We start from the raw sequence: 24,776 nt of genomic DNA on the forward strand, positions 1-24,776 counted from the left end.
GGAAGGAAGATGTGTTGGACATTTTGAACAACTTGAGGATAGACAAGTCCCCCGGGCCTGACGGGATATATCCTAGGATTATGTGGGAAGCAAGAGAGGAAATTGCAGTACCGTTGGCAATGATCTTTTCATCTTCACTGTCAACGGGGGTGGTACCAGGGGACTGGAGAGTGGCGAATGTTGTGCCCCTGTTCAAAAAAGGGAATAGGGATAACCCCGGGAATTACAGGCCAGTTAGTCTTACTTCGGTGGTAGGTAAAGTAATGGAAAGGGTACTGAGGGATAGGATTTATGAGTATCTGGAAAGACACTGCTTGATTAGGGACAGCCAGCACGGAATTGTGAGGGGTAGGTCTTGCCTTACAAGTCTTATTGAATTCTTTGAGGAGGTGACCAAGCATGTGGATGAGGGTAAAGCAGTGGATTTTAGTATACATGGATTTTAGTAAGGCATTTGATAAGGTTCCCCATGGTAGGCTTATGCAGAAAGTCAGGAGGCATGGGATAGAGGGAAATTTGGCCAATTGGATAGAAAACGGGCTAACCGGTCGAAGTCAGAGAGTGGTGGTAGATGGCAAATATTCAGCCTGGAGCCCAGTTACAAGTGGAGTTCCACAGGGATCAGTTCTGGGTCCTCTGCTGTTTGTAATTTTTATTAATGACTTGGATGAGGGATTCGAAGGGTGGGTCAGTAAATTTGCAGATGATACGAAGATTGGTGGAGTTGTGGATAGTGAGGAGGGCTGTTGTTGGCTGCAAAGAGACTTAGATATAATGCAGAGCTGGGCTGAGGAGTGACAGATGGAGTTCAACCCTGCCAAGTGTGAGGTTGTCCATTTTGGAAAGACAAATAAGAATGAGGAATACAGGGTTAACAGTAGGGTTCTTAGTGAAGTGGAGGAACAGAGGGATCTTGGGATCTATATTCATAGATCTTTGAAAGTTGCCACTCAGGTGGATAGAGCTTGTAAGAAGGCCTATGGTGTATTAGCGTTCATTAGCAGAGGCATTGAATTCAAGAGTCGTGAAGTGATGTTGCAACTGTACAGGACTTTGGTTAGGCCACATTTGGAGTACAGTGTGCAGTTCTGGTCACTTCACTTTAGGAAAGATGTGGAAGCTTTGGAGAGGGTGCAGAGGAGATTTACCAGGATGTTGCCTGGAATGGAGAATAGGTCGTACGAGGATAGGTTGAGAGTGCTAGGCCTTTTCTCGTTGGAACAGCGAAGGATGAGGGGTGACTTGATAGAGGTTTATAAGATGATCAGCGGAATAGATAGAGTAGACAGTCAGAAACTTTTTCCCTGGGTGCAACAGAGTGTTACAAGGGGACATAAATTTAAGGTGAAGGGTGGAAGGTATAGGGGAGATGTCAGGGGTGGGTTCTTTACCCAGAGAGTTTTGGTGGCATGGAATGGGCTGCATGTGGGAGTGGTAGAGTCAGAATCTTTGGTGACCTTTAAGCGGCAATTGGATAGGTACATGGATAGGTGCTTAAGCTAGAACAAATGTTCTGTGCTGTATGTTCTATGTCCTATGGGTTGATGGTGTCTTGGATGGTTCTGTGAGGTGGATTGAGATTGTGGAATATTTAACCATTTCAGCTGATCTGGCAATGCCGTTAGTTCCCATTCCTGTGATTGGACCATCAGTCTCTCACCCCATTAATGTTACAGAGAGCCCAGGCAGTACATCATGTTGGTGGGGTGGATAGGGGGGAAAGGTGATGGACAGGTCAAGGAATTCCCCGGAACGTTCTGTCACCGACATTGTTTAACTGACATTCCCCGTAACGTTCTATCCCTGACATTGTTTGTGAACGGCCGGACGTCAGTGAATTGAATAAACTATAAGATCCCGAGGGAAGAGATCCTGTTCCCGGGAGAAGGAGACACTGTTTCGAAAGCCCCTCGGGCAGTTAAAGGGGTGAATACGTTTCCCATGCGTTTACATTTCTTCACGACACAGGATCGACCACAATTTAGACCAAAATACAGAAATTCCCAAACTCCGTTTGTCTTCAGGAAACTGAGAGAGAATTCTTCAGGACAGCAACGTTTTCACCCTTCGTATTAGGAAGGAGTGACCTGTGTCTGCTCTCGAGTGATCGAGTGTGTGGGAATGTTCTAGAAACCATCTGTCCTTATGGATGTGTCTCTCTGTGTTTGGGGAGGGAGGGTTTCTTGTGTTTTTTGTCAAATTTTTGTCAGTAATTCCGACCTTCCCATTTGTTGTTCCAGCTCTAATTATTTTAATAAATCCCAGAATACAGGGACACATTTGAAAATCCCACTGGGTCCCCAATCAAACGGGTCCCTTTGCCTCCAGGCTGATGGATAATGGGTTTGTTTTCCTTCCTCACAGTTAACGTAGTGACCATCTACGTCCTGCTTTATAAAGATTGTGGGTTGTCTCCATGTGTCAGACGTTACCTGGGGGCCATGGCAGCGGCGGATCTCCTGGTCATTATCCTCGACCTGATACTGAGACACATTCCCAATGTTTATCGGGAACAGTTTTATTTCCTGGTGTCCGTCCCCGTGTGTAACATCCACGCCGTCCTGCTTTATGCAACCACTGACTGCTCTGTCTGGTTCACCGTCACGTTCACCTTTGATCGGTTTGTGGCCATTTATTGCCAGAAGTTCAAAAGTAAATATTGCAGTGAGAAAACGGCGGCTTGGTTTTGGGAGCAGTGACTGTGCTGAGCTGTTTAAAGAACATTTCCTGGTATTTTATGTTCACGGCTCGGTATTGGCTGGTGAACTGCCCCTGGTTTTGTGATGTAACAGACGCTGTTTTATTCTCCAGTGCCTGGGTCACAATCGAGTTCCTCCACCACATTCTAACCCCGTGTGTCCCATTTCTCCAGATTCTGCTGCTCAATGTTCTCACCATCAGACACATTTTGGTGACCAACAGAGCCCGCAGGAATTCTTCCGCACTCACACCAATGGGGACGCTCAACCTGACACTGAAATGAGAAACCGAAAATATCCATCATTTTACTGTTTGTGATCTTGACCAATTTCATCCTGTTATGGTCAACGTTAATGCTGTATTCTATATGGGTCCGGATGTTGTATATTGGGTATCGGTCTGTGATTCTCCATTGCTTTGTGAGGGAATTGGGTTTCATGCTGCAGCTCCTCAGTTGCTGCACATACACCGCGATTTATGCCGTGACCTAGACAAAGTTCAGGCAGCAGCTGAAGAATGTGCTGAAATATCCCTTCACCCAGATCCATCCACCAATCAAATTCCCTCATTAATCAAGCCGGGATTTTCTCATTTCAGTTCAGTGTTTCAGCGATGGAGCAGCCTATCACTGTGGTAACAGACTGAGGGTAGAGCTGGTTTGTCCATCCTTATCCCACAGGGGGGTTATAGGGAAATATTTCAATGTTTCTCATAACTCAGGGGCCAGTGAGAAAAGGCACCATCCCACTGACTGTGCCCATCACTTCCATTTTTAAACAATAAAAATGTCAATTAAAACATGCCGAGCAGCAGAGTGAACGATGTTTTTGTCTGTCTTTGTGTTGGAGTAGCTGAACTGGAGAGAGACAGACTCAGCCCCAAGTCCTGGTCCTCAGGGAAGCGGAGGGCACCGCACCCTGAGCTCAGGAGCTGGGTTTAACTCCCTCTGCCCCCCCACTCCAACCTGGCCTCCCCATTTCCTCTCCCCGACTCTTACTCCCCATTTCTCTCCCTCTCTCTCTTCCACCACCCCTCCCTTTCACTCTCCATCATCCCCCTTTCTATCGCGCACACCCCCAACCCCGGTTTCTCCACTTACCTCCACTCTTCCCTCTCCCCCTCCCCTCACTCTCTCTCTCTCCTGCCGTCTCTGTCTCCCTCCTGCAATTCCGTCTCTACCCCATTTTCCCCCTTCTCCCACATCTCACCCCAACCCACCCCACCCACGCAAACACACAAGCAGCCTCACCCACAAACCACCCCCAGTCTCTGGGTCAGAGGGAGAGGGAAGGATCAGGGAGACAGAGTGTGTCAGAGAGAGGGAGGGAGGGACAGGAGGGAGACAGATACAGTCAAAGAGAAACAGAAGGAGGTGGAGAAGGAGAGACACAGAGGGAGAGGGATCGAGAGTGAGAGAACGGGGAGAGAGAATGAAGGAGCAGGGAGAAAGAAGGGGCACGAGAGAGATAGGGTGGGTGAGAGAGAGAGAGAGACGGGAGGAGATAATGAGAGGGGCAAGAGAAAGCGTGAATCAGAGAGGAGCGAGAGAGGTGACGAGAAAGAAAGAGACAGAGAGAGCAGGGAGAGAGACAGCAAGAGCAAGAAAGGGGGCAAGACCTAGAGAGAGAGAGGAGTGAGAAAAGAGGGCAACAGGGAGGAAAGAGGAAGGAGAGAGAGACAGAGAGAGAAAGAGAGAGGGCAAAGAGAGAAATAGAGGCGGGAGAAGAGAGAGGGACGATAGGGATAGGGGGCAAGAGAGAGAGTGAGACAGAGCGAGAGAAGGGATGAGAGAGAGGAAGGACAAGAAGGAGAGAAGAGTGTGTGAGAGGGTCGAGAGAGAGGGTAGCGGGAGAGAGAGAGTGAGAGTGTGAGAGCGAGTGTGAGCGCGAGGGGGCAGAAGAGGACAAGACAGAGAAAGAGAGAGGGAGAGAGACAGAGCAAGAGGAAGCGAGTGAGGGAGAAAAGGCGTGAGAGAGAGGGAGAGCGTGGGCAAGAGAAAGATAGAGGAGAGAGAGAGGGAGGGGAGGGAGAGGGAGAGAGGGGAGGGAGAGAGAAGGAAGGGTGAGTGAGGGAAGGGTGAGAGAGGGGAGGACAAAAGAGGGGGTGGGCGAGAGAGGGGAGGGTGAGAGTGGGAAGGGGAGACAGGATGGCAAGAGAGAGGGGAAGGCGAGAAATGGGGAGGGTGAGAGAGAGGAGGGTGAGAGAAGTGCGGGCGAGAGGGGGAAGGGTGAGAGAGAGGAGAGAGGGGAGGAAGAAAGAGAGGAGGGTGAGAGAAGTGCAGGCGAGACAGGGGAGGGAGAGACAGGGGAGGGAGAGACAGGGGAGGGAGAGAGAGACAGGGGAAGGCAAGAGGAGGTGGGAGAGAGCGCGGAGGGAGAGAGGGGTGGGCAGGAGCAGGGAGGGTGAGAGAGGAAAGAGCGAGAGATGGGAGGGCGAGAGAGCGGGGAGGGCGAGAGAGCGGGGAGGGCGAGAGAGCGGGGAGGGCGAGAGAGCGGGGAGGGCGAGAGGGGGGAGGCCAGGAGCTGGGAGGGAGAGGGGAGAGCGAGAGATGGGATGGCGAGAGAGAGGGTAAGGCGAGAGAGGGGAGGGAAAGAAAGAGGGAGAGAGGTGTGAGGGCGGGAGAGGAATAGGGAAAGAAGAAGGGGAGGGAGAGAGAGGGGAGGGGAGAGAGGCAGGGGGAGAGGGGAGTGGGCAAGAGAGGGGAGGAAGAGAGAGAGGGGAGGGCAGGAGCGGGGAGGGTGAGAGGGAAGGGCGGGGGAGGGAAGAAAGGGGATAGGAGAGAGGTGTGAGGGCGGGAGAGGGGTATGGCGAGAGAGCGGCGAGGGAGAGAGAGTGGAGGAAGAGAGAGCGGAGAAAGAGAGAGATGAGGGTGAGAGAGTGGGCAGGGCAAGAGAGATGGGATGGTGAGTGGGAGGAGGGAGAGAGGGGTGGGCAAGAGAGAGGCATGGGCGACAGAGGGGAGGAAGAGAGAGGGGAGGGCGAGAGAGGGGCGGGGAGAGAGGGGTGAGGGAGAGAGAGGGACGAGCGAAAGAGGGGTGGGCGAGAGAGGGGATGGCAGGAGAGAGGAGGGCGAGAGAGATGGGTGGGCGGGATAGAGGGGAGGGCGGGAGAGAGGGGGAGGGCGAGAGAAGGGGATGAAGAGAGAGGAGAAAGGGAGAGAGAGAAGGGGAGAGATTGGGAGTGCGAGAGAGGGATGGGCAAGAGAGGGGAGGGAGAGTGTGGGAAGCACAAGGTGGGCCGAGAGATCGGGGAGGGCAGGAGATGGGAGGGAGAGAGAGGGCAGGGATATAGAAGGGAGGGCGAGAGTGAAGGGAATGCAAGAGAGGGGGAGGGACAGAGAAAGGGAGGGGTGAGAGGGCAGGGCGGCAGAGAGGCGGGAGAGGGGAGGGTGAGACAGAGGGGAGGGCGAGAGAGGGAAAAGCGAGAGGGAAGGGCGACAGAGGAGAGGGCGAGAGAAGGGAGGGTGAGGGAGGGGAGAGTGGGGGTGTGAGAGAGAGGGAGGGCGAGAGAGGATACGGTGAGAGTGAGAAAGGGGTGGGAGAGAATGTGGGGATGGAGGGAGAGAGGGGAGGGCGTGAGAGACTGGCAAGAGGGTGGAGGGCGAGGGCGAAAAAGGGGGGAGGGAGAGAGAGGAAGGGCGTGAGAGTGGGAATAGATTGAGAGAGGAGAGAGACGGGAGGGCGACAGAGGGGAGGGCGGAAGAGAGAGGGATGGCGAGAGAGGGGAGGGAGAGAGAGGGGAGGAACAGAGAGAGGGAGGGCGAGAGAGAGATGAGAGGGTGGGAGAGAGAGGGAGGGCGAGAGAGGGTACAGCGAGAGAGAGATGAGAGGGTGGGAGAGAGGGGAGGGCGAGAGAGAGGCTGGCGAGAGTGAGGAGACCGAGAGAGGGTGGAGGGCGAGACAGGGGAGGGCGAGAGAAGGGGGGCAGAGTGGGGGAGGGAGAAAAAGAGGAGGGAGAGAGAGTGGATGACGTGAGGGGGAGGGCGAGATAGGGGAGGGAGAGAGGGGGGAGGCTGAGAGATGGGAGGAAGAGAGAGGGGAGAGAGAGGGAGCGGTGGGCGAGGGAGGGGAGGGAGAGCGAGGGGAAGGTGAGAGAGTGGAAAGCGAGAGAGTGGAGCACAAGAATGGGGCGGGCGAGATAGAGGAGGGAGAGGGGAGGGTGAGGTAGAGGGGAAGGCGAGAGTAGAGGGCGAGAGAGAGGGGAGGAAGAGAGAGGAGGGAGACAGAAGGGCGGGTGAGAGAGGGGAGGGAGAGAGGATGGGAGAGGGAGAGAGTGGAGGGCTGCAGAGGGGAGATTGAGAGGGAGGGGAGTGGGTGAGAGGGGAGGGCGAGAGAGAGGGAGAGGGCTGCAGAGGGGAGGGCGACGGCAAGAGATGGGAGGGCGAGAGAAGGGACGGTTAGGAGTTGGGAGGGTTAGAGAGGGGAGGGAGAAAGTGGGGAGAGCGAGATAAGGGATGGTGAGAGAGAGAGAAGGGAAGGCGAGAGAGGGCAGGGCGAGAACGAGGGAAGGGTGAGAGAGGGGAAGGCAGGAGCTGGGAGGGTGAGAGAGTGGAGGGTGAGAGGGTTGAGGGAGAGAGATGGTTGGGCGAGAGAGGGTTGGGCGAGAGGGGTGGGCGAGAGAATGGGGAGAGCGAGAGAGGGGAGGGATAGAGGTGGAGGTCGACAGAGGGGAGGGCAGGAGAGGTGTGGGTGAGAGAGTGGAGGGCGAGAGAGAGGGGGAGTGAGAGAGAGGGGGAATAAGAGAGAGGGGAGGGTGAGAAAGGGGAGGGAGAGAGAGGGGAGGGTGAGAAAGGGGAGGGCGAGAGAGGGGGAGTGCGGGAGAGGGGAGGGCGAGAGATGAGAAGGTGAGAGGGGGGAGTGAGAGAGGGGGGAGTGAGAGAGAGGGGGGAGTGAGAGAGAGGGGGGAGTGAGAGAGAGGGGGGAGTGAGAGAGGGGGGAGTGAGAGAGGGGGGAGTGAGAGAGGGGGGAGTGAGAGAGAGGGGAGTGAGAGGGGGGAGGGAAGGAGCGGGGAGGGAGAGAGAGGGGAGGGCGAGAGTGGGGGTACGGCGAGAGAGTGGGAGGGTGGGAGAGGGGAGATCGAGAGACGGGAGGGCGAGAAAGAGGTGTGGGATAGAGAGACGCGAGGGTGAGAGAGTGTTGGGCGAGAGAGGTGAGGACGTGAAAGGGGAGGGCGAGAGAGGGGAGGGCGAGAGTGAGGGGATGGATAGAGAGCGTGGAGGGCGAGAAAGAGCGGAGGGCAAGAGAGGGGAGGGTGAGAGATGGGTGGGCGAGGGAGGGGAGGGCGAGAGAATGGAGGGCAAGAGATGGAGAGTGAGAGAGGAGGAGGGCGAGAGAGGGGAGAGTGGGAGAGGGAAGGGTGAGTGAAAGGGGTGGGGAGAGTGGCGGAGGGAGAGAGAGGGTAGGGAAGGGAGAGAGAGCGGGAGGACGACATAGGGGAGGGCGAGAGAGGAGGGGGTAAGAGAGAGAGATGGGGAGAGAGGGGTGGGCAGAGTGGAGGGGCAGGGTGAGAAAGTGGAGGAAGAGAGGGGCAAGAGAGAGGCGGGCAAGAGAGGGGAGGGCGAGATGTGGGAGGGCGAGAGAGAGGTAAGGGCAAGAGAGGGGAGGACAAGAGGGGGAGGGCAAGATAGGGGAGAATGATAGAGGGTAGGGAGAGAGAGGGGAGGGCTTGTGACGGAAGGGTGAGATTGAGGGTAAGGCGAGAAAGGGGAAGGCGAGAGAGGGGAGGGCGAGAGTGAGGGGAAAGCGAGAGAGGGGACGGTGATACGGGGGAGGAGGAGAGAGGGGTGGCAACGAGAGGGGAGGAAAGATGGAGGGTGAGAGAGGTGAGGGTGAGAGAGGGGAGAGCGAGAGAGGGGAGGGAGGGAGGGGAGTGGGAGAAAGGGGAGGGGGAGAGAGATGGGCATGGGAGGGAGGTGAGGTATAGAGGGGAGGGTGAGAGAGAAGGCAGGGGGAGAGACGGGAGGGGGAGAGAGGGGTGGGTTAGAGAGGGGAGGGCGAGAGAGGGAAGATCGAGAGAGGGGAGTGGGATTGATGGGAGGGTGGGAGAGTGAAGGTCGAGAGAGGAGGGAGCGAGAGATGAGGGGGAGAGATAGAGATGGGAGGGATAGAGTGGAGGGCGAGACAGAGGGGTGGGAGAGAGAGAGAGGAGTGAGAGACATGACAGGGCGAGCAAGTCAATGCCATGTGAGGGGCGGGCAGGAGATGGGAGGGCCAGAGTGAGGGAAGGGCAAGAGAGGGGCGGGCTGGAGAGGTGAGGGCGAGAGAGGTGAGGGCGAGAGAGGGGAGGGCGAGAAAGGTGGAGGGCGAGAGAGGGGGAAGGGCAGGGCGAGAGGGAGTTGTGGGGAGAGGGGAGGGAAAGAAAGGGTACAGGGGAGAGGGGAGGGAGAGGGGAGGGAGAGAGGGGTGGGCAAGAGCGGGGAGGGCAATAGAGGGGAGTGCGAGAAAGAGGGAGGGCGAGAGAGGGGGAGAGCGAGAGAGGAGAGGGCGGGAGAGGGAAAGGTGAGAGTGCGGGGTGGGGAGAATGGGGAGGGAGAGAAAGGGTAAAGGAGAGAGGGGAGGGAGAGAGAGGGGTGGGCAAGATAGGGTAGGGCGAGAGACGGGAGGACTAGAGACAAGAGGGCGAGAGAGAGTAGACAGTGCGAGGAGGGATAGAGAGGGTAGGGCGAGAGAAGCGAGGGGCAGAGATGTTTGGGAGAGAGAGGGGCAGGCGAGAGAGAGGGGAGGGTGAGAGAGGGGAGGGAGAGAGAAGGGAGGGCGAGAGAGAGGGGAGTGCGAGAGACGGAAAGGGGAGAGAGAGGAGGGAATGAGTGGGGAGGGGAGAGAGGGGAGTGGAGACGAGACAGGGGAGGGAAGAGAGGGGAGTGGAGACGAGACAGGGGAGGGAAGAGAGGGGAGTGGAGACGAGACAGGGGAGGGAAGAGAGGGGAGTGGAGACGAGACAGGGGAGGGAAGAGAGGGGAGTGGAGACGAGACAGGGGAGGGAAGAGAGGGGAGTGGAGACGAGACAGGGGAGGGAAGAGAGGGGAGTGGAGACGAGACAGGGGAGGGAAGAGAGGGGAGTGGAGACGAGACAGGGGAGGGAAGAGAGGGGAGTGGAGACGAGACAGGGGAGGGAAGAGAGGGGAGTGGAGACGAGACAGGGGAGGGAAGAGAGGGGAGTGGAGACGAGACAGGGGAGGGAAGAGAGGGGAGTGGAGACGAGACAGGGGAGGGAAGAGAGGGGAGTGGAGACGAGACAGGGGAGGGAAGAGAGGGGAGTGGAGACGAGACAGGGGAGGGAAGAGAGGGGAGTGGAGACGAGACAGGGGAGGGAAGAGAGGGGAGTGGAGACGAGACAGGGGAGGGAAGAGAGGGGAGTGGAGACGAGACAGGGGAGGGAAGAGAGGGGAGTGGAGACGAGACAGGGGAGGGAAGAGAGGGGAGTGGAGACGAGACAGGGGAGGGAAGAGAGGGGAGTGGAGACGAGACAGGGGAGGGAAGAGAGGGGAGTGGAGACGAGACAGGGGAGGGAAGAGAGGGGAGTGGAGACGAGACAGGGGAGGGAAGAGAGGGGAGTGGAGACGAGACAGGGGAGGGAAGAGAGGGGAGTGGAGACGAGACAGGGGAGGGAAGAGAGGGGAGTGGAGACGAGACAGGGGAGGGAAGAGAGGGGAGTGGAGACGAGACAGGGGAGGGAAGAGAGGGGAGTGGAGACGAGACAGGGGAGGGAAGAGAGGGGAGTGGAGACGAGACAGGGGAGGGAAGAGAGGGGAGTGGAGACGAGACAGGGGAGGGAAGAGAGGGGAGTGGAGACGAGACAGGGGAGGGAAGAGAGGGGAGTGGAGACGAGACAGGGGAGGGAAGAGAGGGGAGTGGAGACGAGACAGGGGAGGGAAGAGAGGGGAGTGGAGACGAGACAGGGGAGGGAAGAGAGGGGAGTGGAGACGAGACAGGGGAGGGAAGAGAGGGGAGTGGAGACGAGACAGGGGAGGGAAGAGAGGGGAGTGGAGACGAGACAGGGGAGGGAAGAGAGGGGAGTGGAGACGAGACAGGGGAGGGAAGAGAGGGGAGTGGAGACGAGACAGGGGAGGGAAGAGAGGGGAGTGGAGACGAGACAGGGGAGCGAAGAGAGGGGAGTGGAGACGAGACAGGGGAGGGAAGAGAGGGGAGTGGAGACGAGACAGGGGAGGGAAGAGAGGGGAGTGGAGACGAGACAGGGGAGGGAAGAGAGGGGAGTGGAGACGAGACAGGGGAGGGAAGAGAGGGGAGTGGAGACGAGACAGGGGAGGGAAGAGAGGGGAGTGGAGACGAGACAGGGGAGGGAAGAGAGGGGAGTGGAGACGAGACAGGGGAGGGAAGAGAGGGGAGTGGAGACGAGACAGGGGAGGGAAGAGAGGGGAGTGGAGACGAGACAGGGGAGGGAAGAGAGGGGAGTGGAGACGAGACAGGGGAGGGAAGAGAGGGGAGTGGAGACGAGACAGGGGAGGGAAGAGAGGGGAGTGGAGACGAGACAGGGGAGGGAAGAGAGGGGAGTGGAGACGAGACAGGGGAGGGAAGAGAGGGGAGTGGAGACGAGACAGGGGAGGGAAGAGAGGGGAGTGGAGACGAGACAGGGGAGGGAAGAGAGGGGAGTGGAGACGAGACAGGGGAGGGAAGAGAGGGGAGTGGAGACGAGACAGGGGAGGGAAGAGAGGGGAGTGGAGACGAGACAGGGGAGGGAAGAGAGGGGAGTGGAGACGAGACAGGGGAGGGAAGAGAGGGGAGTGGAGACGAGACAGGGGAGGGAAGAGAGGGGAGTGGAGACGAGACAGGGGAGGGAAGAGAGGGGAGTGGAGACGAGACAGGGGAGGGAAGAGAGGGGAGTGGAGACGAGACAGGGGAGGGAAGAGAGGGGAGTGGAGACGAGACAGGGGAGGGAAGAGAGGGGAGTGGAGACGAGACAGGGGAGGGAAGAGAGGGGAGTGGAGACGAGACAGGGGAGGGAAGAGAGGGGAGTGGAGACGAGACAGGGGAGGGAAGAGAGGGGAGTGGAGACGAGACAGGGGAGGGAAGAGAGGGGAGTGGAGACGAGACAGGGGAGGGAAGAGAGGGGAGTGGAGACGAGACAGGGGAGGGAAGAGAGGGGAGTGGAGACGAGACAGGGGAGGGAAGAGAGGGGAGTGGAGACGAGACAGGGGAGGGAAGAGAGGGGAGTGGAGACGAGACAGGGGAGGGAAGAGAGGGGAGTGGAGACGAGACAGGGGAGGGAAGAGAGGGGAGTGGAGACGAGACAGGGGAGGGAAGAGAGGGGAGTGGAGACGAGACAGGGGAGGGAAGAGAGGGGAGTGGAGACGAGACAGGGGAGGGAAGAGAGGGGAGTGGAGACGAGACAGGGGAGGGAAGAGAGGGGAGTGGAGACGAGACAGGGGAGGGAAGAGAGGGGAGTGGAGACGAGACAGGGGAGGGAAGAGAGGGGAGTGGAGACGAGACAGGGGAGGGAAGAGAGGGGAGTGGAGACGAGACAGGGGAGGGAAGAGAGGGGAGTGGAGACGAGACAGGGGAGGGAAGAGAGGGGAGTGGAGACGAGACAGGGGAGGGAAGAGAGGGGAGTGGAGACGAGACAGGGGAGGGAAGAGAGGGGAGTGGAGACGAGACAGGGGAGGGAAGAGAGGGGAGTGGAGACGAGACAGGGGAGGGAAGAGAGGGGAGTGGAGACGAGACAGGGGAGGGGAGAGAGGGGAGTGGAGACGAGACAGGGGAGGGGAGAGAGGGGAGTGGAGACGAGACAGGGGAGGGGAGAGAGGGGAGTGGAGACGAGACAGGGGAGGGAAGAGAGGGGAGTGGAGACGAGACAGGGGAGGGAAGAGAGGGGAGTGGAGACGAGACAGGGGAGGGAAGAGAGGGGAGTGGAGACGAGACAGGGGAGGGAAGAGAGGGGAGTGGAGACGAGACAGGGGAGGGGAGAGAGGGGAGGGGAGACGAGACAGGGGAGGGAAGAGAGGGGAGGGGAGACGAGACAGGGGAGGGGAGAGAGGGGAGGGGAGACGAGACAGGGGAGGGAAGACGAGACAGGGGAGGGAAGAGAGGGGAGGGGAGACGAGACAGGGGAGGGAAGAGAGGGGAGGGGAGACGAGACAGGGGAGGGAAGAGAGGGGAGGGGAGACGAGACAGGGGAGGGGAGAGAGGGGAGGGGAGACGAGACAGGGGAGGGGAGAGAGGGGAGGGGAGACGAGACAGGGGAGGGGAGAGAGGGGAGGGGAGACGAGACAGGGGAGGGGAGAGAGGGGAGGGGAGACGAGACAGGGGAGGGGAGAGAGGGGAGGGGAGACGAGACAGGGGAGAGAGGGGAGGGGAGACGAGACAGGGGAGGGGAGACGAGACAGGGGAGGGGAGAGAGGGGAGGGGAGACGAGACAGGGGAGGGGAGAGAGGGGAGGGGAGACGAGACAGGGGAGGGAAGACGAGACAGGGGAGGGAAGAGAGGGGAGGGGAGACGAGACAGGGGAGGGAAGAGAGGGGAGGGGAGACGAGACAGGGGAGGGAAGAGAGGGGAGGGGAGACGAGACAGGGGAGGGAAGAGAGGGGAGGGGAGACGAGACAGGGGAGGGGAGAGAGGGGAGGGGAGACGAGACAGGGGAGGGGAGAGAGGGGAGGGGAGACGAGACAGGGGAGGGGAGAGAGGGGAGGGGAGACGAGACAGGGGAGGGGAGAGAGGGGAGGGGAGACGAGACAGGGGAGAGAGGGGAGGGGAGACGAGACAGGGGAGGGGAGACGAGACAGGGGAGGGGAGACGAGACAGGGGAGGGGAGAGAGGGGAGGGGAGACGAGACAGGGGAGGGGAGAGAGGGGAGGGGAGACGAGACAGGGGAGGGGAGAGAGGGGAGGGGAGACGAGACAGGGGAGAGAGGGGAGGGGAGACGAGACAGGGGAGGGGAGACGAGACAGGGGAGGGGAGAGAGGGGAGGGGAGACGAGACAGGGGAGGGGAGAGAGGGGAGGGGAGACGAGACAGGGGAGGGAAGACGAGACAGGGGAGGGAAGAGAGGGGAGGGGAGACGAGACAGGGGAGGGAAGAGAGGGGAGGGGAGACGAGACAGGGGAGGGAAGAGAGGGGAGGGGAGACGAGACAGGGGAGGGAAGAGAGGGGAGGGGAGACGAGACAGGGGAGGGGAGAGAGGGGAGGGGAGACGAGACAGGGGAGGGGAGAGAGGGGAGGGGAGACGAGACAGGGGAGGGGAGAGAGGGGAGGGGAGACGAGACAGGGGAGGGGAGAGAGGGGAGGGGAGACGAGACAGGGGAGGGGAGAGAGGGGAGGGGAGACGAGACAGGGGAGAGAGGGGAGGGGAGACGAGACAGGGGAGGGGAGACGAGACAGGGGAGGGGAGACGAGACAGGGGAGGGGAGAGAGGGGAGGGGAGAGAGGGGAGGGGAGACGAGACAGGGGAGAGAGGGGAGGGGAGACGAGACAGGGGAGGGGAGAGAGGGGAGGGGAGACGAGACAGGGGAGGGGAGAGAGGGGAGGGGAGACGAGACAGGGGAGGGGAGAGAGGGGAGGGGAGACGAGACAGGGGAGGGGAGAGAGGGGAGGGGAGACGAGACAGGGGAGGGGAGAGAGGGGAGGGGAGACGAGACAAAGGAGGGGAGAGAGGGGAGGGGAGACGAGACAGGGGAGGGGAGACGAGACAGGGGAGGGGAGAGAGGGGAGGGGAGACGAGACAAAGGAGGGGAGAGAGGGGAGGGGAGACGAGACAGGGGAGGGGAGACGAGACAGGGGAGGGGAGAGAGGGGAGGGGAGAGAGGGGAGGGGAGACGAGACAGGGGAGGGGAGAGAGGGGAGGGGAGACGAGACAGGGGAGACGAGACAGGGGAGGGGAGACGAGACGGGAGGGGAGACGAGAGAGGGGAGGGGAGACGAGACAGGGGAGGGGAGACGAGAGAGGGGAGGGGAGACGAGACAGGGGAGGGGAGACGAGAGAGGGGAGGGGAGACGAGACAGGGGAGGGGAGACGAGAGAGGGGAGGGGAGACGAGAGAGGGGAGGGGAGACGAGACAGGGGAGGGGAGAGAGGGGAGGGGAGACGAGAGAGGGGAGGGGAGACGAGACAGGGGAGGGGAGAGAGGGGAGGGGAGACGAGAGAGGGGAGGGGAGACGAGAGAGGGGAGGGGAGACGAGAGAGGGGAGGGGAGAGAGGGGAGGGGAGACGAGACAGGGGAGGGGAGACGAGACAGGGGAGGGGAGACGAGACAGGGGAGGGGAGAGAGGGGAGGGGAGGGGAGGGGAGACGAGACAGGGGAGGGGAGACGAGACAGGGGAGGGGAGAGAGGGGAGGGGAGACGAGACAGGGGAGGGGAGACGAGACAGGGGAGGGGAGAGAGGGGAGGGGAGACGAGACAGGGGAGGGGAGAGAGGGGAGAGAGGGGAGGGGAGACGAGACAGGGGAGGGGAGACGAGACAGGGGAGGGGAGAGAGGGGAGGGGAGACGAGACAGGGGAGGGGAGAGAGGGGAGGGGATACGAGACAGGGGAGGGGAGAGAGGGGAGGGGAGACGAGACAGGGGAGGGGAGAGAGGGGAGGGGAGACGAGACAGGGGAGGGGAGAGAGGGGAGGGGAGTGGAGACAGGAGGGGAGAGAGGGGAGGGGACTGGAGACGGGAGGGGAGTGGAGACAGGAGGAGAGAGAGGGGGGGGAGAGAGGAGGGGAGAGAGGGGAGGGGAGTGGAGACAGGAGGGGAGGGGAGTGGAGACAGGAGGGGAGAGAGGGAGGGGGAGGGAGAGAGGGGAGTGGAGAAAGGAGGGGAGAGAGGGGAGTGGAGACAGGAGGGGAGTGGAGACAGGAGGGGAGTGGAGACAGGAGGGGAGAGAGGGGAGTGGAGACAGGAGGGGAGAGAGGGGAGTGGAGACAGGAGGGGAGAGAGGGGAGTGGAGACAGGAGGGGAGTGGAGACAGGAGGGGAGAGAGGGGCGGGGAGTGGAGATGGGAGGGGAGAGGAGACAGGAGGGGAGAGACGGGAGGGGAGTGGAGACAGGAGGGGAGAGAGGGGAGGGGAGTGGAGACAGGAGGGGAGAGAGGGGGGGGAGGGAGAGAGGGGAGTGGAGACAGGACGGGAGAGAGGGGAGGGGAGTGGAGACAGGAGGGGAGGGGAGTGGAGACAGGAAGGGAGGGGAGTGGAGAGAGGAGGGGGAGGGAGAGAGGGGAGTGGAGACAGGAGGGGAGAGAGGGGAGTGGAGACAGGAGGGGAGAGAGGGGAGTGGAGACAGGAGGGGAGAGAGGGGAGTGGAGACAGGAGGGGAGAGAGGGGAGGGGAGAGAGGGGAGTGGAGACAGGAGGGGAGAGAGGGGAGTGGAGACAGGAGGGGAGAGAGGGGAGTGGAGACAGGAGGGGAGAGAGGGGAGTGGAGACAGGAGGGGAGAGGGGAGTGGAGACAGGAGGGGAGAGAGGGGAGTGGAGACAGGAGGGGAGAGAGGGGAGTGGAGACAGGAGGGGAGAGAGGGGAGTGGAGACAAGAGGGGAGAGAGGGGAGTGGAGACAGGAGGGGAGAGAGGGTAGGGGAGTGGAGACAGGAGGGGAGAGAGGGTAGGGGAGTGGAGACAGGAGGGGAGAGAGGGTAGGGGAGTGGAGACAGGAGGGGAGAGAGGGTAGGGGAGTGGAGACAGGAGGGGAGAGAGGGTAGGGGAGTGGAGACAGGAGGGGAGAGAGGGTAGGGGAGTGGAGACAGGAGGGGAGAGAGGGTAGGGGAGTGGAGACAGGAGGGGAGAGAGGGTAGGGGAGTGGAGACAGGAGGGGAGAGAGGGGCGGGGAGTGGAGACAGGAGGGGAGTGGAGACAGGAGGAGAGAGAGGGGAGGCTAGTGGAGACAGGAGGGGAGAGAGGGGAGGGGAGTGGAGACAGGAGGGGAGTGGAGACAGGAGGAGAGAGAGGGGAGGGGAGTGGAGACAGGAGGGGAGAGAGGAGAGGGGAGTGGAGACAGGAGGGGAGTGGAGACAGGAGGGGAGAGAGGGGGGGGGAGTGGAGACAGGAGGGGAGAGAGGGGGGGGGAGTGGAGACAGGAGGGGAGAGAGGGGGGGGAGTGGAGACAGGAGGGGAGAGAGGGGGGGGAGTGGAGACAGGAGGGGGGAGAGAGGGGGGGGAGGGAGAGAGGGGAGTGGAGACAGGTGGGGAGAGAGGGGAGTGGAGACAGGAGGGGAGGGGAGGGGAGTGGAGACAGGAGGGGAGAGAGGGGAGGGGAGTGGAGACAGGAGGGGAGAGAGGGGAGGGGAGTGGAGACAGGAGGGGAGAGAGGGGAGGGGAGTGGAGACAGGAGGGGAGGGGAGGGGAGTGGAGACAGGAGGGGAGAGAGGGGAGGGGAGTGGAGACAGGAGGGGAGTGGAGACAGGAGGGGAGAGAGGGGAGGGGAGTGGAGACAGGAGGGGAGAGAGGGGAGGGGAGTGGAGACAGGAGGGGAGTGGAGACAGGAGGAGAGAGAGGGGAGGGGAGTGGAGACAGGAGGGGAGAGAGGGGAGCGGAGTGGAGACAGGAGGGGAGTGGAGACAGGAGGAGAGAGAGGGGAGTGGAGACAGGAGGGGAGAGAGGGGAGGGGAGTGGAGACAGGAGGGGAGAGAGGGGGGGGGAGTGGAGACAGGAGGGGAGAGTGGGGGGGGGAGTGGAGACAGGAGGGGAGAGAGGGGGGGGAGTGGAGACAGGAGGGGAGAGAGGGGGGGGAGTGGAGACAGGAGGGGGGAGAGGGGGGGGGAGGGAGAGAGGGGAGTGGAGACAGGAGGGGAGAGAGGGGAGTGGAGACAAGAGGGGAGTGGAGACAGGAGGGGAGAGAGGGGAGTGGAGACAGGAGGGGAGAGAGGGGAGTGGAGACAGGAGGGGAGAGAGGGGAGTGGAGACAGGAGGGGAGAGAGGGGAGTGGAGACAGGACGGGAGAGAGGGGAGTGGAGACAGGAGGGGAGAGAGGAGACAGGAGGGGAGACAGGAGGGGAGAGAGGAGACAGGAGGGGAGACAGGAGAGGGGAGTGGAGAGAGGGGAGTGGAGAAAGGAGGGGAGAGAGGGGAGGGGAGTGGAGACAGGAGGGGAGAGAGGGGAGGGGAGTGGAGACAGGAGGGGAGAGGGGGGGAGGGAGAGAGGGGAGTGGAGACAGGAGGGGAGAGGGGGGGAGGGAGAGAGGGGAGTGGAGACAGGAGTGGAGACAGGAGGGGAGTGGAGACAGGAGGGGAGTGGAGACAGGAGGGGAGAGAGGGGAGGGGAGTGGAGACAGGAGAGGAGAGAGGGGAGGGGAGTGGAGACAGGAGGGGAGGGGAGTGGAGACAGGAGGGGAGAGAGGGGAGGGGAGTGGAGACAGGAGGGGAGAGAGGGGAGGGGAGTGGAGACAGGAGGGGAGAGGGGGGGGGAGGGAGAGAGGGGAGTGGAGACAGGAGGGGAGGGGGGCGGAGGGAGAGAGGGGAGTGGAGACAGGAGGGGAGAGAGGGGAGTGGAGACAGGAGGGGAGTGGAGACAGGAGGGGAGTGGAGACAGGAGGGGAGTGGAGACAGGAGGGGAGTGGAGACAGGAGGGGAGAGAGGGGAGGGGAGTGGAGACAGGAGGGGAGAGAGGGGAGGGGAGTGGAGACAGGAGGGGAGAGAGGGGAGGGGAGTGGAGACAGGAGGGGAGAGAGGGGAGGGGAGTGGAGACAGGAGGGGAGAGAGGGGAGGGGAGTGGAGACAGGAGGGAAGAGAGGGGGGGGGAGGGAGAGAGGGGAGTGGAGACAGGAGGGGAGAGAGGGGAGTGGAGACAGGAGGGGAGAGAGGGGAGTGGAGACAGGAGGGGAGAGAGGGGAGTGGAGACAGGAGGGGAGAGAGGGGAGTGGAGACAGGAGGGGAGAGAGGGGAGTGGAGACAGGAGGGGAGAGAGGGGAGTGGAGACAGGAGGGGAGAGAGGGGAGTGGAGACAGGAGGGGAGAGAGGGGAGTGGAGACAGGAGGGGAGAGAGGGGAGTGGAGACAGGAGGAGAGTGGAGACAGGAGGGGAGAGAGGGGAGGGGAGTGGAGACAGGAGGGGAGAGAGGGGAGGGGAGTGGAGACAGGAGGGGAGAGAGGGGAGGGGAGTGGAGACAGGAGGGGAGAGAGGGGAGGGGAGTGGAGACAGGAGGGGAGTGGAGACAGGAGGGGAGAGAGGGGAGGGGAGTGGAGACAGGAGGAGAGAGAGGGGAGGGGAGTGGAGACAGGAGGAGAGAGAGGGGAGGGGAGTGGAGACAGGAGGAGAGAGAGGGGAGGGGAGTGGAGACAGGAGGAGAGAGAGGGGAGGGGAGTGGAGACAGGAGGAGAGAGAGGGTAGGGGAGTGGAGACAGGAGGGGAGAGAGGGGAGGGGAGTGGAGACAGGAAGGGAGAGAGGGGAGTGGAGACAGGAAGGGAGAGAGGGGAGGGGAGTGGAGACAGGAGGGGAGAGAGGGGAGGGGAGTGGAGACAGGAGGGGAGGGGGGGGGGAGGGAGAGAGGGGAGTGGAGACAGGAGGGGAGAGAGGGGAGGGTAGTGTAGACAGGAGGGGAGAGAGGGGAGGGGAGGGGAGTGGAGACAGGAGGGGAGAGAGGGGAGTGGAGACAGGAGGGGAGAGAGGGGAGTGGAGACAGGAGGGGAGAGAGGGGAGTGGAGACAGGAGGGGAGTGGAGACAGGAGGGGAGAGAGGGGAGGGGAGTGGAGACAGGAGGGGAGAGAGGGGAGGGTAGTGTAGACAGGAGGGGAGAGAGGGGAGGGGAGTGGAGACAGGAGGGGAGAGAGGGTAGGGGAGTGGAGACAGGAGGGGAGAGAGGGTAGGGGAGTGGAGACAGGAGGGGAGAGAGGGTAGGGGAGTGGAGACAGGAGGGGAGAGAGGGTAGGGGAGTGGAGACAGGAGGGGAGAGAGGGGCGGGGAGTGGAGACAGGAGGGGAGTGGAGACAGGAGGAGAGAGAGGGGAGGCTAGTGGAGACAGGAGGGGAGAGAGGGGAGGGGAGTGGAGACAGGAGGGGAGTGGAGACAGGAGGAGAGAGAGGGGAGGGGAGTGGAGACAGGAGGGGAGAGAGGAGAGGGGAGTGGAGACAGGAGGGGAGTGGAGACAGGAGGGGAGAGAGGGGGGGGGAGTGGAGACAGGAGGGGAGAGAGGGGGGGGGAGTGGAGACAGGAGGGGAGAGAGGGGGGGGAGTGGAGACAGGAGGAGAGAGAGGGGGGGGAGTGGAGACAGGAGGGGGGAGAGAGGGGGGGGAGGGAGAGAGGGGAGTGGAGACAGGTGGGGAGAGAGGGGAGTGGAGACAGGAGGGGAGGGGAGGGGAGTGGAGACAGGAGGGGAGAGAGGGGAGGGGAGTGGAGACAGGAGGGGAGAGAGGGGAGGGGAGTGGAGACAGGAGGGGAGAGAGGGGAGGGGAGTGGAGACAGGAGGGGAGGGGAGGGGAGTGGAGACAGGAGGGGAGAGAGGGGAGGGGAGTGGAGACAGGAGGGGAGTGGAGACAGGAGGGGAGAGAGGGGAGGGGAGTGGAGACAGGAGGGGAGAGAGGGGAGGGGAGTGGAGACAGGAGGGGAGTGGAGACAGGAGGAGAGAGAGGGGAGGGGAGTGGAGACAGGAGGGGAGAGAGGGGAGCGGAGTGGAGACAGGAGGGGAGTGGAGACAGGAGGAGAGAGAGGGGAGTGGAGACAGGAGGGGAGAGAGGGGAGGGGAGTGGAGACAGGAGGGGAGAGAGGGGGGGGGAGTGGAGACAGGAGGGGAGAGTGGGGGGGGGAGTGGAGACAGGAGGGGAGAGAGGGGGGGGAGTGGAGACAGGAGGGGAGAGAGGGGGGGGAGTGGAGACAGGAGGGGGGAGAGGGGGGGGGAGGGAGAGAGGGGAGTGGAGACAGGAGGGGAGAGAGGGGAGTGGAGACAAGAGGGGAGTGGAGACAGGAGGGGAGAGAGGGGAGTGGAGACAGGAGGGGAGAGAGGGGAGTGGAGACAGGAGGGGAGAGAGGGGAGTGGAGACAGGAGGGGAGAGAGGGGAGTGGAGACAGGACGGGAGAGAGGGGAGTGGAGACAGGAGGGGAGAGAGGAGACAGGAGGGGAGACAGGAGGGGAGAGAGGAGACAGGAGGGGAGACAGGAGAGGGGAGTGGAGAGAGGGGAGTGGAGAAAGGAGGGGAGAGAGGGGAGGGGAGTGGAGACAGGAGGGGAGAGAGGGGAGGGGAGTGGAGACAGGAGGGGAGAGGGGGGGAGGGAGAGAGGGGAGTGGAGACAGGAGGGGAGAGGGGGGGAGGGAGAGAGGGGAGTGGAGACAGGAGTGGAGACAGGAGGGGAGTGGAGACAGGAGGGGAGTGGAGACAGGAGGGGAGAGAGGGGAGGGGAGTGGAGACAGGAGAGGAGAGAGGGGAGGGGAGTGGAGACAGGAGGGGAGGGGAGTGGAGACAGGAGGGGAGAGAGGGGAGGGGAGTGGAGACAGGAGGGGAGAGAGGGGAGGGGAGTGGAGACAGGAGGGGAGAGGGGGGGGGAGGGAGAGAGGGGAGTGGAGACAGGAGGGGAGGGGGGCGGAGGGAGAGAGGGGAGTGGAGACAGGAGGGGAGAGAGGGGAGTGGAGACAGGAGGGGAGTGGAGACAGGAGGGGAGTGGAGACAGGAGGGGAGTGGAGACAGGAGGGGAGAGAGGGGAGGGGAGTGGAGACAGGAGGGGAGAGAGGGGAGGGGAGTGGAGACAGGAGGGGAGAGAGGGGAGGGGAGTGGAGACAGGAGGGGAGAGAGGGGAGGGGAGTGGAGACAGGAGGGGAGAGAGGGGAGGGGAGTGGAGACAGGAGGGGAGAGAGGGGAGGGGAGTGGAGACAGGAGGGAAGAGAGGGGGGGGGGAGGGAGAGAGGGGAGTGGAGACAGGAGGGGAGAGAGGGGAGTGGAGACAGGAGGGGAGAGAGGGGAGTGGAGACAGGAGGGGAGAGAGGGGAGTGGAGACAGGAGGGGAGAGAGGGGAGTGGAGACAGGAGGGGAGAGAGGGGAGTGGAGACAGGAGGGGAGAGAGGGGAGTGGAGACAGGAGGGGAGAGAGGGGAGTGGAGACAGGAGGGGAGAGAGGGGAGTGGAGACAGGAGGGGAGAGAGGGGAGTGGAGACAGGAGGAGAGTGGAGACAGGAGGGGAGAGAGGGGAGGGGAGTGGAGACAGGAGGGGAGAGAGGGGAGGGGAGTGGAGACAGGAGGGGAGAGAGGGGAGGGGAGTGGAGACAGGAGGGGAGAGAGGGGAGGGGAGTGGAGACAGGAGGGGAGTGGAGACAGGAGGGGAGAGAGGGGAGGGGAGTGGAGACAGGAGGAGAGAGAGGGGAGGGGAGTGGAGACAGGAGGAGAGAGAGGGGAGGGGAGTGGAGACAGGAGGAGAGAGAGGGGAGGGGAGTGGAGACAGGAGGAGAGAGAGGGGAGGGGAGTGGAGACAGGAGGAGAGAGAGGGTAGGGGAGTGGAGACAGGAGGGGAGAGAGGGGAGGGGAGTGGAGACAGGAAGGGAGAGAGGGGAGGGGAGTGGAGACAGGAAGGGAGAGAGGGGAGGGGAGTGGAGACAGGAGGGGAGAGAGGGGAGGGGAGTGGAGACAGGAGGGGAGGGGGGGGGAGGGAGAGAGGGGAGTGGAGACAGGAGGGGAGAGAGGGGAGGGTAGTGTAGACAGGAGGGGAGAGAGGGGAGGGGAGGGGAGTGGAGACAGGAGGGGAGAGAGGGGAGTGGAGACAGGAGGGGAGAGAGGGGAGTGGAGACAGGAGGGGAGAGAGGGGAGTGGAGACAGGAGGGGAGTGGAGACAGGAGGGGAGAGAGGGGAGGGGAGTGGAGACAGGAGGGGAGAGAGGGGAGGGTAGTGTAGACAGGAGGGGAGAGAGGGGAGGGGAGTGGAGACAGGAGGGGAGAGGAGACAGGAGGGGAGAGAGGGGAGGGGAGAGGAGACAGGAGGGGAGAGAGGGGAGGGGAGAGGAGACAGGAGGGGAGAGAGGGGAGGGGAGTGGAGACAGGAGGGGAGAGAGGGGAGGGGAGTGGAGACAGGAGGGGAGAGAGGGGAGGGGAGTGGAGACAGGAGGGGAGAGAGGGGGGGTGGAGGGAGAGAGGGGAGTGGAGACAGGAGGGGAGAGAGGGGAGTGGAGACAGGAGGGGAGAGAGGGGAGTGGAGACAGGAGGGGAGAGAGGGGAGTGGAGACAGGAGGGGAGAGAGGGGGGTGGAGGGAGAGAGGGGAGTGGAGACAGGAGGGGAGAGAGGGGAGTGGAGACAGGAGGGGAGAGAGGGGAGTGGAGACAGGAGGGGAGAGAGGGGAGTGGAGACAGGAGGGGAGAGAGGGGAGTGGAGACAGGAGGGGAGAGAGGGGAGTGGAGACAGGAGGGGAGAGAGGGGAGTGGAGACAGGAGGGGAGAGAGGGGAGTGGAGACAGGAGGGGAGAGAGGGGAGTGGAGACAGGAGGGGAGAGAGGGGAGGGGAGTGGAGACAGGAGGGGAGAGAGGGGGGCGAGGGAGAGAGGGGAGTGGAGACAGGAGGGGAGAGAGGGGAGTGGAGACAGGAGGGGAGAGAGGGGAGTGGAGACAGGAGGGGAGAGAGGGGAGTGGAGACAGGAGGGGAGAGAGGGGAGTGGAGACAGGAGGGGAGAGAGGGGGAGTGGAGACAGGAGGGGAGAGAGGGGAGTGGAGACAGGAGGGGAGAGAGGGGAGTGGAGACAGGAGGGGAGAGAGGGGAGTGGAGACAGGATGGGAGAGAGGGGAGTGGAGACAGGAGGGGAGAGAGGGGAGTGGAGACAGGAGGGGAGAGAGGGGAGTGGAGACAGGAGGGAGAGAGGGGAGTGGAGACAGGAGGAGAGTGGAGACAGGAGGGGAGAGAGGGGAGGGGAGTGGAGACAGGAGGGGAGAGAGGGGAGGGGAGTGGAGACAGGAGGGGAGAGAGGGGAGGGGAGTGGAGACAGGAGGGGAGAGAGGGGAGGGGAGTGGAGACAGGAGGGGAGTGGAGACAGGAGGGGAGAGAGGGGAGGGGAGTGGAGACAGGAGAGAGAGGGGAGGGGAGTGGAGACAGGAGGAGAGAGAGGGGAGGGGAGTGGAGACAGGAGGAGAGAGAGGGTAGGGGAGTGGAGACAGGAGGGGAGAGAGGGGAGGGGAGTGGAGACAGGAAGGGAGAGAGGGGAGGGGAGTGGAGACAGGAAGGGAGAGAGGGGAGGGGAGTGGAGACAGGAGGGGAGAGAGGGGAGGGGAGTGGAGACAGGAGGGGAGGGGGGGGGGAGGGAGAGAGGGGAGTGGAGACAGGAGGGGAGAGAGGGGAGGGTAGTGTAGACAGGAGGGGAGAGAGGGGAGGGGAGGGGAGTGGAGACAGGAGGGGAGAGAGGGGAGTGGAGACAGGAGGGGAGAGAGGGGAGTGGAGACAGGAGGGGAGAGAGGGGAGTGGAGACAGGAGGGGAGTGGAGACAGGAGGGGAGTGGAGACAGGAGGGGAGAGAGGGGAGGGGAGTGGAGACAGGAGGGGAGAGAGGGGAGGGGAGTGTAGACAGGAGGGGAGAGAGGGGAGGGTAGTGTAGACAGGAGGGGAGAGAGGGGAGGTGAGTGGAGACAGGAGGGGAGAGAGGGGAGTGGAGACAGGAGGGGAGAGAGGGGAGTGGAGACAGGAGGGGAGAGAGGGTAGTGGAGACAGGAGGGGAGAGAGGGGAGTGGAGACAGGAGGGGAGTGGAGACAGGAGGGGAGTGGAGACAGGAGGGGAGGGGAGAGAGGGGAGGGGAGTGGAGACAGGGGAGAGAGGGGAGGGGAGTGGAGACAGGAGGGGAGAGGAGACAGGAGGGGAGAGAGGGGAGGGGAGTGGAGACAGGAGGGGAGAGAGGGGAGGGGAGTGGAGACAGGAGGGGAGAGACGGGAGGGGAGTGGAGACAGGAGGGGAGAGGAGACAGGAGGGGAGAGAGGGGAGGGGAGTGGAGACAGGAGGGGAGAGAGGGGAGGGGAGTGGAGACAGGAGGGGAGAGAGGGGAGGGGAGGGGAGACAGGAGGGGAGAGAGGGGAGGGGAGTGGAGACAGGAGGGGAGAGGGGGGGGTGGGAGAGAGGGGAGTGGAGACAGGAGGGGAGAGAGGGGAGTGGAGACAGGAGGGGAGAGAGGGGAGAGGAGTGGAGACAGGAGGGGAGAGAGGGGAGGGTAGTGTAGACAGGAGGGGAGAGAGGGGAGGGGAGGGGAGTGGAGACAGGAGGGGAGAGAGGGG

The 24,776-nt window shown here is 62.5% G+C and overlaps 1 gene segment (V, D, J or C); it reads left to right on the forward strand.

Moving 5' to 3' along the window:
* LOC148149207 (Ig kappa chain V region Mem5-like) overlaps window positions 1–24,776 on the forward strand; it is a 282,827-nt gene that overhangs the window by 68,230 nt on the left and 189,821 nt on the right.

The sequence above is a fragment of the Chiloscyllium plagiosum genome, unplaced genomic scaffold (assembly GCF_037043375.1).
Source record: "Chiloscyllium plagiosum isolate Xiang-an unplaced genomic scaffold, Cpla_swu_hap1 HiC_scaffold_9, whole genome shotgun sequence".
Classification (NCBI taxonomy): Eukaryota; Metazoa; Chordata; class Chondrichthyes; order Orectolobiformes; family Hemiscylliidae; genus Chiloscyllium; species Chiloscyllium plagiosum.